Source organism: Marmota monax, unplaced genomic scaffold, assembly GCF_021218885.2.
Source record: "Marmota monax isolate L192 unplaced genomic scaffold, Marmota_monax_Labrador192_F-V1.1 WCK01_AAM20220418_F8-fsc00070, whole genome shotgun sequence".
NCBI classification, from domain to species: Eukaryota; Metazoa; Chordata; class Mammalia; order Rodentia; family Sciuridae; genus Marmota; species Marmota monax.
Window position 1 is genome coordinate 8443894 of NW_026692116.1, and position 14719 is coordinate 8458612.

Below are 14719 nucleotides of genomic sequence, written 5' to 3' on the forward strand. Positions count from 1 at the left end.
CCTGGAAATAAAAAGAGGGCAATGATAGAGAAGCAAATACTAGAGCTTTTTAATTCATAAATTAAATAGTCCTCATTATGTATTCAGTGCTGTGCAGAAACAGACATAGAAGGGGGTCACAAAACCTATTTTAGTTGGTTGAGCAGGTACTGACAGAGAATACTCACTTTCTTATAGAAATATTGCTATTCCTTTTACACTTTTGGGCATCCATGTGGAAACGTGGAATAATGGCTGAATTTTAGGTATAAAGATTTAGTTCATTTATGCTAATAAGATCTCTAGATAAGAGGCCTTCTTGGGCAAGGGGACCATTTAACTGTCATAAGTAGGGAGCATAATTGTGTTCATGTTCATATATTGAATAAATTCTACCCAGTAAACACTGACTGATTCTCATTAAGACAAAGTAATAAGATTCTGTGCTAACAAATACCATTTTCTCAAGTATGTTTCTACAAGAACAAAATCTTGCTTCTGAGATAGTTGCCAGTGACATCTTTAAAAGACCCATCTTAACAGGAAAAGTTATAAAGCCAAGTAAGTTTAATTGCATGTCACCTCTTGATTTTGACAAAATATAATGGCACAAGTTGCTAGTAAACTTAATTATGTAGATTTATTTTAGCTTAACAAAATATATGCTATATGGAGTACGTAGTTAACTATGAGCCAAGTTTTAACATGATTTTTTTTTGCAATGAAAATGCTTATGAAAGAATGTTTTAAATTAATGAAATTTATCAGTATAATTACTGCCAAAAGCAATCTTTACTGAAAAATATGTCTTCCCATTGTTCAAGGAAAAATGTAAGAACCTCTTTTCGACCTATAAACAGAAATTTGCTAAAGATATTACAATTCCTTGCTTGGTCTTAAACCTCTGCCAAGACTCCTCAGAATTTCCATAATTACCCCCAAACCAATATAGCTCAAGTTTTTTCCAAGCCACTTCTTAGAATAATACATGGTACAGGGATCTGTCCTGTATTGTTAGATAAATGAAGGGTTATGATCACTTGAAGACCATTCCCTACCAATTCCATACCAATTCTCCATACCAATTCTTCCTATTTTCTCAGTACTATCAACATTCTTTCACACTCTTACAAAAAAAAAAAAAAAAAACTTGGATGTAGTTCCTGGCTCTTCCTTCTCTTTTATCACTTCCCAGTCACTGGAACTTGTCTATTCTTCATTAAAAATTTTCTAATGTCAGTGCTTCATATCTGTTTCACTTCTATCATCCTAGTGCAAATCTTTTTGCCCAAAGACAGTTGTCCATGCATTTACCTACTGGTCTTCCACCCCTTCAACCAAACCATTACATATGATGAATATTCCTAAGACTTTATCACTGCCTTGGTCAAAAATCTCCAATATTTCTGTGCAGCCTACAGAAAAAGTTCAAACCCTCAGCATGCCCTTCAACATCTCCAATATTTGATTCTTTCTCTTTCAATCTACTTCTTTCACCCCAACCAAGGTTGTCACTGTTTCCTGGCCATGGCATTTCTTGCTTTGATATTCAGATTTTGTGGATAGACTTTCCATTTCCTGTTATTCCTTCTCCATAATCAAAATTTTCCCAATTTTCATGACCTAGCTGATAGCCTAACTCCTTTAAACAACTTCTCCAAATCTCCCCCACTCCCAATTGGTCTACCTTTTCCAAGTCCAAATGTACCCCCAAAACTCTCCACATGCACCTCAGAATTATGCAAAAAGAAACTGAATTACAGAAGGTTAAACTAGCTAGAGGCAAAACCATGATTTGAGTTCTTGCTCTTTCCTTCTTTTGTACCTTGGCAACTTTCTAGCCTGTTTAAAGAAACTGTAGTTGGTAAAATTGTCTCTTTTTGGAGATTAAGAACATAGCTATGTGCATTATTGTTGAAATATTTCATCCATATATGTTTGTTCTTACTTTCTATTCTGTAAGTTCTGAGAAATAAGAGACTGCACATCACAGTGCTGAGGACATGCAAGCATTTGTTGGTCCAAAGGCTTGAATGGGCCCTTTGAAGTTATGTGAAATTCTAATAAAGTTCCTATTTTAGATAACTTGTTCAAGTCAAAAATAAAATCAGACCTTATTCTTGACAAGTGAAACCTTTTTTAATTGTTCAGCACATAACTATGTAATATAGCAAATAGAGTAGAGATTGGAATAGGGTTAGGTAGTGGGATTCAGACATGTAGATTAAGAAATAAATAAAGTCTAATAATATACTGAAGCCTGAAAATTAAAGGATTTTTTGAAATAATATTAAAATTAGATATTTTGCCAAAGCATTGCATTTTCTCAAATCAGTTTTACTATATTGTTGAATTACAAGGACATGCTGGTATATGCATAATTATGCCATTGTTACCTCAGTAAATCAGAGGTTTTGCTATTTGTTTATTATTTATTTTTAGGAATCTAGTGCAGAAACTGGAATATCTGAAGAATGGCCAACATTGGACTCTAGAGGCAACATTTTTTTTATGGTAGTTCAATTTCTAGACTTTTTTTTTTTTAGAGAGAGAGAATTTTAATATTTATTTATTTTTTAGTTTTTGCCGGAGACAACATCTTTGTTTGTATGTGGTGCTGAGGATTGAACCCGGGCCGCACGCATGCCAGGCGAGCAGGCTACCGCTTGAGCCACATCTCCAGCCTGCTATAGGCAACATTTTATATCATAGAGAGACATACATGGATTCCAGATTCTCCTCAAATCAAGGAAATTTTCTTCATATTTTAAATACAAACTCCTTTTGTACTCTCTTTATTGGGGGAAACTAAATTTTATAAAGTCTAGAAAATCAGAAAAATCTAAATATAATAACAAAACCACTCTGACTTGAGGGTAGATAAATATATGTGCCATTATGCTGATGAGCAACATGTGGTGATGACCTAGAAGAGTTAATGCCAAGGAAATGGGACAAAGGTTGAGTTTTTAAAATGACATTTACCATTCTGAAACAGTCTGTATGCAACATTACATTTCTCACGTTTTGTAAGTCTTGGAAAGACATGCTATTTTTCTGGTTCCGTCAGCAGGGAAAGTGCCTTCATGCAGGCCTGTAGCTGATGACATCGCAGTGAAAGCTCTCCAAACACTAATTGGAAATTAAAAACAACCTTGACAACACCTCACTGCATCATGGTTAGGTTTCATCGCCTAAAATGTTCATTATCACTCACCACATACATGTATGCTAATGAAAAATTTGTTTAGAATTGTCATTTATTGGCATTTTTCTCTCCTTTTAATCTTGTTGAATTATATTTGGATGGCTAACAATTGTGATATCAAATTGTAATTTTATACATAACTTATTTGCTAAGTCGAATCCCCAAGTTTTAGAAGAAATCTCTTCAAGAAATGTTTTTCCAAAGAGGGAAAAATGTATTGGTTTTCACACAACATTATAAGGAAGAAAAAGTAGATGCTCTTTATGTTTACATAATTTATTAAAACATCAATACTAGGCAAGTATCTCTATCTTTCTTACTATTTGAAATGTAGAAATAATGCACATTTGGGTTATAAGACAATTAGTGAGAAACCATTAAAAGAGATTCAATATTTGCATTCAAAAGAATGTGAAGAAAAAATAGTGTTCCATTTGCACAAGGAGCCAAAGGAATTTGGAATATGATGAGATTTAGTCAATTCCACTCTGCCTAATTCTACATTTTGTATTTCACATGATTGTATTAAGTGTTCTTGACAATGGACAAGAAAGACTGAATTTGTATTTCATTCATGAAATGAAGCTAACATATCTAGATACAGTCTATAAATACCTTAGGCCATATTATCTGTTCTGAGCTTCAGCTTAGGTTCTTAGCTTCATAGAGCCTGTTCGTTTGGAAGGGACTGGAATGACCACAGTACATATGGAAATTCTCTAGAGGACACCACTTCTCAGCTCTTCATATAAAATGCATGTAGAGGATACTGTATAAACATAACACATGCCTCCTAATCCATGATATTGCTTACTTATGCCAATTTTTCCACCTTTCCTCCTACCCTTTGATTTATATAGCCATACTCTTCAAAACAGTAGCCATATCAATGCATAGGGCTACTGCACTTATTACAATGATAGAAGATTCTGTAAGTCAGACTCTTAAATTATTAGCACTCTACCTCATGCAATTAAAATTGTTGATTTATAAATAAAACTATGCTAAGGATCTATTATTCCCAGTTATGATTGTTAACCAATCAAGTTCAAATTATTACATGATATTTTAGGAATTGCTCACTGAGTGCTTACTATGTGTATGGCATCTTACTTAAAAGAACAAATTACTAGGATTTCTCAAGCTCAAGCTCATAGGAAAGAAACTGACAATTTCACCATGGGAATAAATAAATATGAAAATTGGTTATAAACTTATTTAATCAACAAACAATAATATATTTTGCTTAACATGTCTCTGAAAGCCAACCAACCAGTGACAGTCTCCTGACTCCAAAGCTGGTGAATCAGTGGTGGAATTATTCCATAATTTTTAAAATGTATTAGTGTATCATACTTATACATAATAGTGGAATTTATTTTGACATATTCATACATGCATGTAATAAAATGTGCTCCATTTCAATTCCTTGTACCTCCTCTTTCTCTCTTATCCTCTCTTCCCCTGATCCCCTTTCTCTACTCTATTGGTCTTCCATTTATATATCTATTTATTTATTTATTTTTAAATTGGTGAATTATATGCATATGTACATAAAAGTAGAATTTATTGTGAGACATTCATATATGCCCATAGCATACTTTGGTCAATTTCATTCCACTGTTCCTCCCTTATTCCCATTCTACCTCTTGCCCCCTCAATCCTCTTCCTCTATTCCACTGATTTCTATTCTCATGAGATCTTGCCCTGCTTTTTTCCTCTTATTTTGATCTAAATTCTACATATGAGAGAAAACATTTAGCCTTTGACTTTCTGAGTCTGGGTTATTTCACTTAGTATGACATTCTCCAGTTCCATCCACTTACCAACAAGGCCACAATTTCATTCTTCTTTATAGCTAAGTAAAACTCAACTGTGTATGTATACCACATTTTCTTTATCCATTTATCTGTTGATGGGCCTTGGGCTGTTTCCATAACTTGGCTATTGTGAATTGTGCAGCTGTAAACATTAATGTGCCTGTATCACTATATAGTATGCTGATTTGAGTTCTTTTGGATAAATACCAAGGAGGGATGGCTAGGTCATATAGTTCTATTTCTAGTCTTCCAAGGAATTTCCATACTGCTTTCCAAAGTGGTTGTATTAATTTGCACTCCCAACATGTATATTCACCTTTCCCCAACACACTTACCAACATTATTATTTGTATTGTTGATGATTGGCATTCTAACTGCAATGAGAAGAAATCTTAGTTTTGATTTTTATTTTCCTGATTGCTAAGGATGCTAAACATTTTTATAAGTGTAATTTTTGGCCATTTGTATTTCTTCTTTTGAGAAATATCTGTTCATTTGCCCATATATTGATTGGGTTATTAGTTTTTTGATGTCAAGTTTTTCAAATTCTTGATATATTCTGGATATTAATTCCCTGTTGGAAGAGTACCTAGCAAATATTTTCTCCAATTCAGTAGTATTTCTTTTTACTCTCCTATTTCATTCGTGGTGCAAAAGCTCTTTGATTTGAAGTTGTCCCATTTATTGATTCTTGGTTTTATTTCTTGAACTTTTGGAATCTTATTCACAGGACTAGAAAAAAAAATAGTACTAAAATTAATATGGAAGAATTAGAGACCCCAGAATAGTCAAGGGAATACTGAGTGATAAGAGTAATGCTGGAGGCATCACAATTCCTGATTTCAAAGTATACTACAGAGCTATAGTTAAAAAATAAAAAAAGTATGCTATTGGCATAAAAGCAAACATTAAGACCTATGGAATAGAAAAGAAGACTTAGAGACAAATCCGCATCTATACATTCATCCAATCCTTGACAAAGTTGTCAAAAACATATGGGAGAAAAAGGTATCCTTTTTAGTAAATGGTGCTGGAAAAACTGGATATTCACCTGTAAAAAAGTGAACTAGATCCCTGTCACCCTGCAATACCATCAATTCAGTGTGGATCAAAGACCTAGGAATTAAACCAGAAACTCTGCAACTACTAGAAGACAACAGAGGGTCCAACATGTTGGGACAGCACTGGGTTCCTTATTAGGACAGTCAATGTACTTTTAAAAGTGACACTGACAACATTCCTACAGCTGAAAGCACACTTCCCAGATGGAAGTCCATAACAACTGCCTCTGTGACCAAGACATTTGTCAAGGTTCCTATGAAAGTTCAATGGTCCTTCCTACTTCAGGAGAAAATGCACTCCTTTTTTCCATTTCAGATATTGAGTGGAATTCTCTTTCTCTGACAAAGTGTTAACTAATTTAATTCTTATACCAAATCTGTGAAGTTGATATCATTATCTCCATTTTAGAAATTGGGAGAAATGAGGGATGAGGAAGCTAAGGAGTTTTCTCCAGGCTACTCCTGCTTCCATGAAGCTGATGAAAGCTCCACCTATCATCTGCCCCAGAGCTGGAATCATAACCATTTTAATATACTGTTCCTTATGCTTTTGTAAAGCTGTTCAGAAAATGTTCCCTGGCCTCTCACAGGCTTGAAAAATAAGCGAAGTTTTAGAAAATGGACTGTTTTCCTGTGTGTGTTTTTCCCTTTTGTTTTTAACAGTTTGATTTATAAGGATGTGGATAAAAAGTGAAGTGCTTTGGGGTATTATTTGGGGACTTGTAAAATATGAAATCATCAAAATATGGATTATGTGTAGCTGAAGAGCTACTTGGTGAATAACCTTCTTCTCCATTTGTGAACCTTTCTCTTTCTTGATTTTCTTTCCTATAAGGAAAAAGGAAAAGCAGAGAAAAAAAATTTCTCCTGTGATTGTTACTGCCAGACACAAACCATAATTCTGCTCTGATTTTCTTTCAGAGATGTTTGACTAGAAGTATGAAATATTCAGGTATTGGGTCAGCCTAAATTTTATAGTCAGAAGAGTATTTACCTAGTGGAACTAAAAAGCTATTACAAAGCCTGGGATCATGGGGTTTCATGATTGGGTAATTAATCAACTGATTATTAGTACATAAAAATGTACTACTAAATGTTACTAGATGGTAGGTTCATGGTATTAAATAGTTAATGAACAAAACACACAACCATATAATTACAAAATGGATATCTTTGTTCACTATGATTCCTCTAACAGGCACTAAGATATTATTAAAATTAAAGCAGAAACTTTAAAACTACAAAGTAAGAAACAAACAACTCAATAATAAAGTGTGCAAAAGTCTAAACAGAAAACACAAAAATGAAAATAATTCATATGAAAAAAACACCCAACATAATTTGTCATTAGGAAACTGAAAATTAAATGGGCTTTGAAAAATACTATTCCCACGACTGTGCCATTACAATATCATAAAAAAAAAAGATTCACCACCCTAAAACTCATCTATTAAATGACTAAGATTAAAAACAAGAAGCAAAATCCAAAAACCTGACAATAACATGTGCTGGTGAGAATTTAGAGGAATGAGAATTCTTGTCCATTTCTAGTGGAAATGCAAATTAGAACATCAAGGAGCAGAATGTTATGGTTTGGATGTGAGGTGTCCCCCAAAATCTCACCTGTGATATAATGCAGGAAGTATAGAGGGAAGTGATTGGGTTATAGCCTTAACCTAATCAGTAAATTAATCCCTGATGGGATTAACTGAGTAGTAACTGGAGGCAGGTGGGATGTGGCTGAAGGAAGTGGTTCATTGGGGGTGTGACTATGGAGTATATATTTCATATCTATCGAGTGGAGACCTCTCTTTCTGCTTGTTGATCTGCAATCATGTGAGCTGCTTCCCTCTGCCACACTCTTCTGCCATGATGTCCTGCCTCACCTCCAGACCCTAGGAATAGAGATGTCCTTCTAGGGACTAAGACCTCTGAAACTGTGAGCCCTCAAATAAACTTTATTTCCTACAGTTGTTATGGTTGGGTCTTTTAGTCACAGCAGAAAAAATACTGACTTAAATGACTGTTCAGCTGTTTCCCAAAAATCCATGCATAAGTTTAACATGTGATCCAGAAATCCTACTCAGTGATTTTATAACTTATATTGATCTGCCATAAGAAGAAATAAACTATAAACCACAAAATTATGGGAATGGATATTAAATGCACATTTCTTAATAAAAGAAGCCTGTCTGAAAAGGGTACCTACAGTATGATTTCAATTGTATAATGTTCAAGAAAAGAGGAAACTATAGATACTAAAAAGATTGTGGTTGCCAGGAGTTCTGGGAAAGGGAGAGAAGATTTATAAAATAAAGCTAAGAAAAGATTCTTTTTAGGGTGGTGAAACATTTCTACATAATATTGTAATGATACATTCATTGGAATAGAATTTTTCAAAACCTGTAGATCTTATAGCACAGATTCTTGGTTTTATTTCTTGAACTTTAGGAGTCTTATTCACAGGACTATTATTTCAAAAATAGTATGAAAAAAATGTAACAGTCAGTATGTTGGAGGACCTTGGGATGTATGTAGACTATGACAAAAATAAAAACCTAACAATATTACAAAAGTATACAAGAAACAAGATTGGGAGAAAAGGGGATGACTATGTAATCTAGGAAATGAATCTCATAAGACTAATGGCAAAAGGAATTGTATATAATCACTATATTCTGATTGGTAAGGTATTTCCTGTGAGGAAAGAGGCTTATAATTCTGTTGCTGCATTCATGTAAAGGAGGGTTGAATGATTATGCTCATGGATTGTGTATAGCAAGAATCAGGTATCTCACTTTTGGAGTGAGCGTTTACAAAAAGTAAGAGGAAGAAGCTCTAATGATTCATGTGATAATAAATTAGAGTTGGCTATATAAATATATACTCATATTTACCTTAATACAGACCCAGATGGTTACATACAGAAATATATTGATCTGAGATGATACATGGGTTAGAATATGTATAACCCATGCTCTCTCCACTGAGAAGGTCTAGAAGCAATAAGATCTCAGTAACAAAACACAGGTCCAGTACCAAGACCTTGGTTTCTAGTACTGTTCTCCACTAAACCGAAACTGGCTAGGGCTTTTTAGAGAAACATCTTCTTCTCGGTCTATGGCAAGAACTATACAAGATAAGTCTGAGCATCTTGGGCTAAAAAGTAAAGAAATTTTTTTTAAAAAATGAAGGAAAGACATACCTTTATGTCAAAGAGACACAGGAGCAAACAGTTTCCGGTGACCAAAAAAATTGAGCAACAAAATAAATTAAGTGATATTCAAAGTAAAAAACAAATATCTTCAAACTCATAGTAATAAAAATATATGATTAAATCAATCAATAAAAAGAGAAGAGTTCAGTCTCCAAAACAGGATAATTCCAAATAAATTACATAGATATGGCACATTCAAGGATGTTATGATAGTTACATATAAACATATATGTATATACACTTTTATATGTAAACATATATACAAACACAATTCTCAAACATGTAGTAAAATTAATATACATTAAAACATAGATATAACTGTTTATTTATGTATAACTATAAACACATATATACATGCCCTATTGGTTCTGTTTCTCCAGAGAATCTCTTTAAAATGTTTATTGATGCATTATACCAATGCATAATAATTATAATATATAACAATGAATCCTACTATTATGTAAAATCGTTATTACATATTTATATATGCTCACAAAATAACAATATAATGAATCTTTACTAACAGAAGTGTGCGTCATGCATAGTGACTGTCTTTCAGAGTGTTGTTCAGAAGGGGAGGAAATGGGTAACAACTTTAGGAAAACCTTAGAGACACCACCTTATCCTCACGATCAAGGTCAACATCAACAGCCATACATGTTGATAGCATGCATGTACTCTGGATGCAATACTGTGAAAATGGTATTTTACCTCTGTGGTTCTTTATCTCCCAAACTAATGGCGCAAGTCTAAAAAATGTATATTAAAAAAAAGCCTTACAAATTCCAGTTGGGAGATATATTCTACAAAACCCCTGACTTATATTCCTCAAAACTTCCCAGGTCATTAAAAACAAGGAAAAAAAATGAAAAACTGTTACAGTCAAAGGGAGCCATAGGGGGTATGTATAGCTGTGTAATGTGGTCTCCTGGATGAGATCCTAGAACAGTAAGAGGTCACCAGGGGAAAACTAGGGAAAATGTGAATGAAGCATGGACATTAATAATACATTGACATTGGTAATTAATTGTAACAATGAACCAAACTTAAGAAGTTAATAAGAAAGGAAAGTGGGTAAAAGGCATTATGGGAACTCTCTGTACTAGATTATCATTTCTTTTTCTATGAATCTAAAACTTCCAAAAATTAAAATGTATTCAAAAGGGAAATTCTTATGAGTACTATTTAAATACACGTAAGGCACTAGAAAATATCCTTTAAATTATATGTTGTAAAATTATAACCATAAACAACTGTTAGTCCCAGTGTAAACAGTTAATAAGAAAGTTTAAAAGGAATTAGTTTTTCACTAGAAGAAAATGGTCAAAGAGCCCAAAGAATAAAGATGAAATCAGCACATTTTTGCTAGAAATGTGTCATTTTATCCCCACAACCAGAGAAAGAGAGGGGAACCATCTGCACAGCACCAGCCTGCTCTGTGTCTTGAATCAGGAAAAAATCCAACTGGTGTGCCTTACTCACGTGTTTGTGAACAGTAGCTCACAAACTCCACCTCTGAACTGGATTTGAAGTTCACTAAGTGGGAAAGTTACTACACCTTTCTTTGAGGTATAAATGCATTACAGACTACTACACATAGGTATATGAAAAATATTGGTTTAAAGATTATCTAATAGGAAACATGTACTTCTTTTTTATCTTGTCTGAAAATCTCTGATTTTATCCTATTTAGTTCATTTATAGTGAATATAATTAATAATAATATGGCTGGATGTCAGCCTTTTGCGATTTGTTTCCTTTTCATCCCTTATTTTTTCTGCATTTTTTAGTATTCCACTCAAAATACTCATATTTTGCATTTCATTTTATTTCCATCTTTTACTTTTCACCCAATTTAGTTGCTCCAATAATTACTATTTGCATCCTTAACTTATTGCATGTATTTAGGATGAATGTTATACCAGCTACTATAAAATATGAATATACAACCATATATTCCATTAGTCCTCATTCATTAGGTTACAATTCTCCTGTATTTTTCTTCTACCATATATTATAAACTCCACAATAAAAATCTATTTTTTCTTAAAGAGTAACTTTTCTTTTTCAGAGATTAAGAGAAGAAATAAAAAGGCTTGAAACATATTTACCTATACATTTATCACTTTTTATTTGATTCATTTTTTAATGGATGCAGAGTTCCATATTTTATCAATTCACTTCAGTCTTAAGAACTTTCTTCAGCTTCTTGTAGCACAGATCTCTAGAGACAACTTCTCTCAGCTTTTATTTATCTGCAAATGTCTTTATTCCTCCTGCATATTTGAAGAGTATTTTTTACTGTAGATAAAAATATGATTTGCTTGCAATATTTTAAAAATATCACTTTACTATCTTTTGGGCTTCATAATTTCTGGTGAGAAATAACCTATTAGGCATTATTATTCTCAGACATGTTTTTCTTCTCTGGTTGCTTTTATGATTTTCTCTTCATCTGGGCTTTTCATCAGTTAACAATGATGTATCATCTAGATATGATTTTCTTTTAAATTCTCCAATTTTAGGTTCACTAAGTTTCTTGTATTTATAAATTGATATCCTTCACCATTTTGGGCAGATTTTTTGATAATTGTTTCTTAAAATATTTTCAATGCCCAATTATTTCTTTTGTTTTTTGTCCTTTTTGAACTGTAATTACACATATTTAGACTAGTTAGTATTTCCTACAGGTTATTGATGCTCTGTTCATTTTGTTTTTCATTTTATCTCACTATGAATTTCAGACTGAGTAATGTCTTTTAATCTGTCTTAAAAATTAGTGATAATTTCTGTGATGTCCATTCAGCCATAAATCCTGTGAAGTGATTTTTTTCAGTTTAGATATTCTACTAGCATTTTCTATTTATTTTCCATATCCATTTCTCTGCTTATATTATTGAACTGTTTACTCATATGTTCATCTTTTCTTTTAGAACCTTGCACAAATTTATAATAGTAGGTCTAAAGTCCTAGTTTATGAATTTCAATGTCTGAATAATTTGGGGGGTCTATTTTTATTCACTGTGTCCCCCCACACACACTTGGGATTGGGGAGACACTTTGCGCTTCTTTGTGTGTCTAGTAGCTTTCAAGCTTATGTTGGTCACTGTAAATGATACATTGGAAATAGTTTGTGTTATGTCATGTTCCTTTAAATTGTGCTTCTCAATTTTGTCTTGGTAGGCAGATAAATTTCTGTTTTGGACTTTTAATTTTGTAAGACTTAGTTTTATGTTTTTTAGAGTGGGTCTATATTTTTTTCTTGGTACTATCATAGCCTTCACTCTAGGATGTAGTTTGGTCCTAAGGCTTAGTCTTATAATGTCTCACCGGAATTCCTGAGGTTATCAGTGTGATCACTTTGAGTAGAACCTATATTTTTCTTAGCCCTGCATAATTTCTGTACTCTATTTAGATCTAAGTTTCATAGTAGTCACTTTGTTAGGTCTTGCATTTTTCCATCTTAAATCTTGCTAAAGTTCCACCTAATTCTTAGTCAATGTCTTATGGCAAACCCTCAGACTTCTGAGGTCCACGTGTGTATAGCTTCTCCTTCTCTAATATCCTGTCCTGAAAATTCCAGTCACGTCAGTAGCCCTTACATATATTCTCTGTCTACTCAGCTCAGCAAGACTGTTCTCTACATATGGGTTTGCTTTCCTGCACTGTGGTTTGAAAAGTGCTCCCAGGTAGAAAGCTAGACCACCACGCAGATGGGTGGGAAATTCTCAAAAGTCGTTTTAAATGAGTCTGTACTTAAAAGGCCAGTGAAATGCAAACTTCTGATTAAAGTGCCCATGTGTAATGATCTTTTTCATTGTGAAATAGGTTAAGTTTTAGATTTGATAGATCATTTTTGTTCTGTTGGTGTTGGCATGGCAACATAAATCACAGGTAGATGAAATTCAATGCAGATGATAAAACCCTATGCCTATAGTAAACAGTAGAGAAATTTTCTAAAACATTAAAGTGGAACCAGAAAACAGAGTCCTACTCAAAGAAATGTAGAAAATAAGTTAGAGTTATTAGAAAGATAATGAACTTTACCTTTAATTTCCTATCAAACTACCCAACTCATTTCCTGATCAGCTGTGATTTTCTTAGGACATAAGTGAAAATCAATTAAAAGGTAACAAAAATTAATACTTAATTTAAAATGTGTTTATTATCTTAGAATGATGGGAAATACTATGGGAATCTGTAGGTTTTATACAGAGATAGAAAAACAATTAGTTTTATAGAATGAGTTTGAGATGGGAATAATGGGAGAAAAAATGATTTGTAATTGTACCTTATAAGTTCTATTTGTTCAGTGTAAAAGTTACATAAGAAATAAACAGATGGTTGTTGCAATTTTATTAGATGTAATAATGGTAGTAGTGATGGCATAATTAGGAGTATTCCATGAACCTTCATGATATTACCAAAGAGAAAAATGATAGATGAACACATTTTAAAAATAAAGTGATTGTTTTCTTGATTTCCCACCTATTCTCACTGATTCTAGTATTTTATAAATACTATGCATTTCCCTGATATTAGCATGAGTGATAGAACCTGCTGTAGGTTGGGCTGCTTATTTCACCTTTCGGAGTACTGTGTATGCAGATAGATTCTAAATCCCTACCCCATTCCACAGTTTATCCCTTAACGATTCTATCTACCTTGGTAGTTTCTCCTCCTGAGATTTCTGCCCCTTAAGCCCACAATAGACCACAGTGCTCTTTCTAATGGAAACCAGTGGCCATTCACAACTGACCAAAGCTCATGTTGAAGATGGAGCCCTTCTCCTGGTAAAGCCAAGTGACTGTTATAATTAAAGTCATATTTATCAATTAGTAAAAATTCTGTGTTTTAAAATAATTATATAAATTCATAAATATGGTAAATTCTATTAAGTAGAGTCACACTCTTCAAGTTTTAACAATATTTTATTTTTGCCGGAGAAACCACACCAAAAATGGCATGAGGAAATATGCTTTTAAATTTAAAAATGAAATTAAGATATCAAAGGAAGTAGATAAAGGAGAATTCTCATGTAAGCCAATGTCACAAATGGTTAAAAGCACAGAAGAATGCTTTTTTATTTTTTTAAATGATGGAAAACATTACAACTACAGGGTGTATACTCATTAGAATTTAAAAATACAGGAAACTGTAGACACTAATGCCTTCTTTATTTCTTCTTCCTCTGGTTATTCTTTTCAATAGTTGGTCCCTGCAAAGTACATCAAATAGGAAAAAAAACACCTAGTAAGAACATGTAAGTATTCATTAGATATCTGGAGGAGTAAATACAAAGGAATATTTTCAATTAATACAAATTAGGAAATGTCACTTTTGTTTTCTTTGCTTCACTGTAAGAAACCCACACCACTGAACAAATTTTAAATGCTATTTATCTTCATGTATCAGCCCCAAACTAAAAATTAAA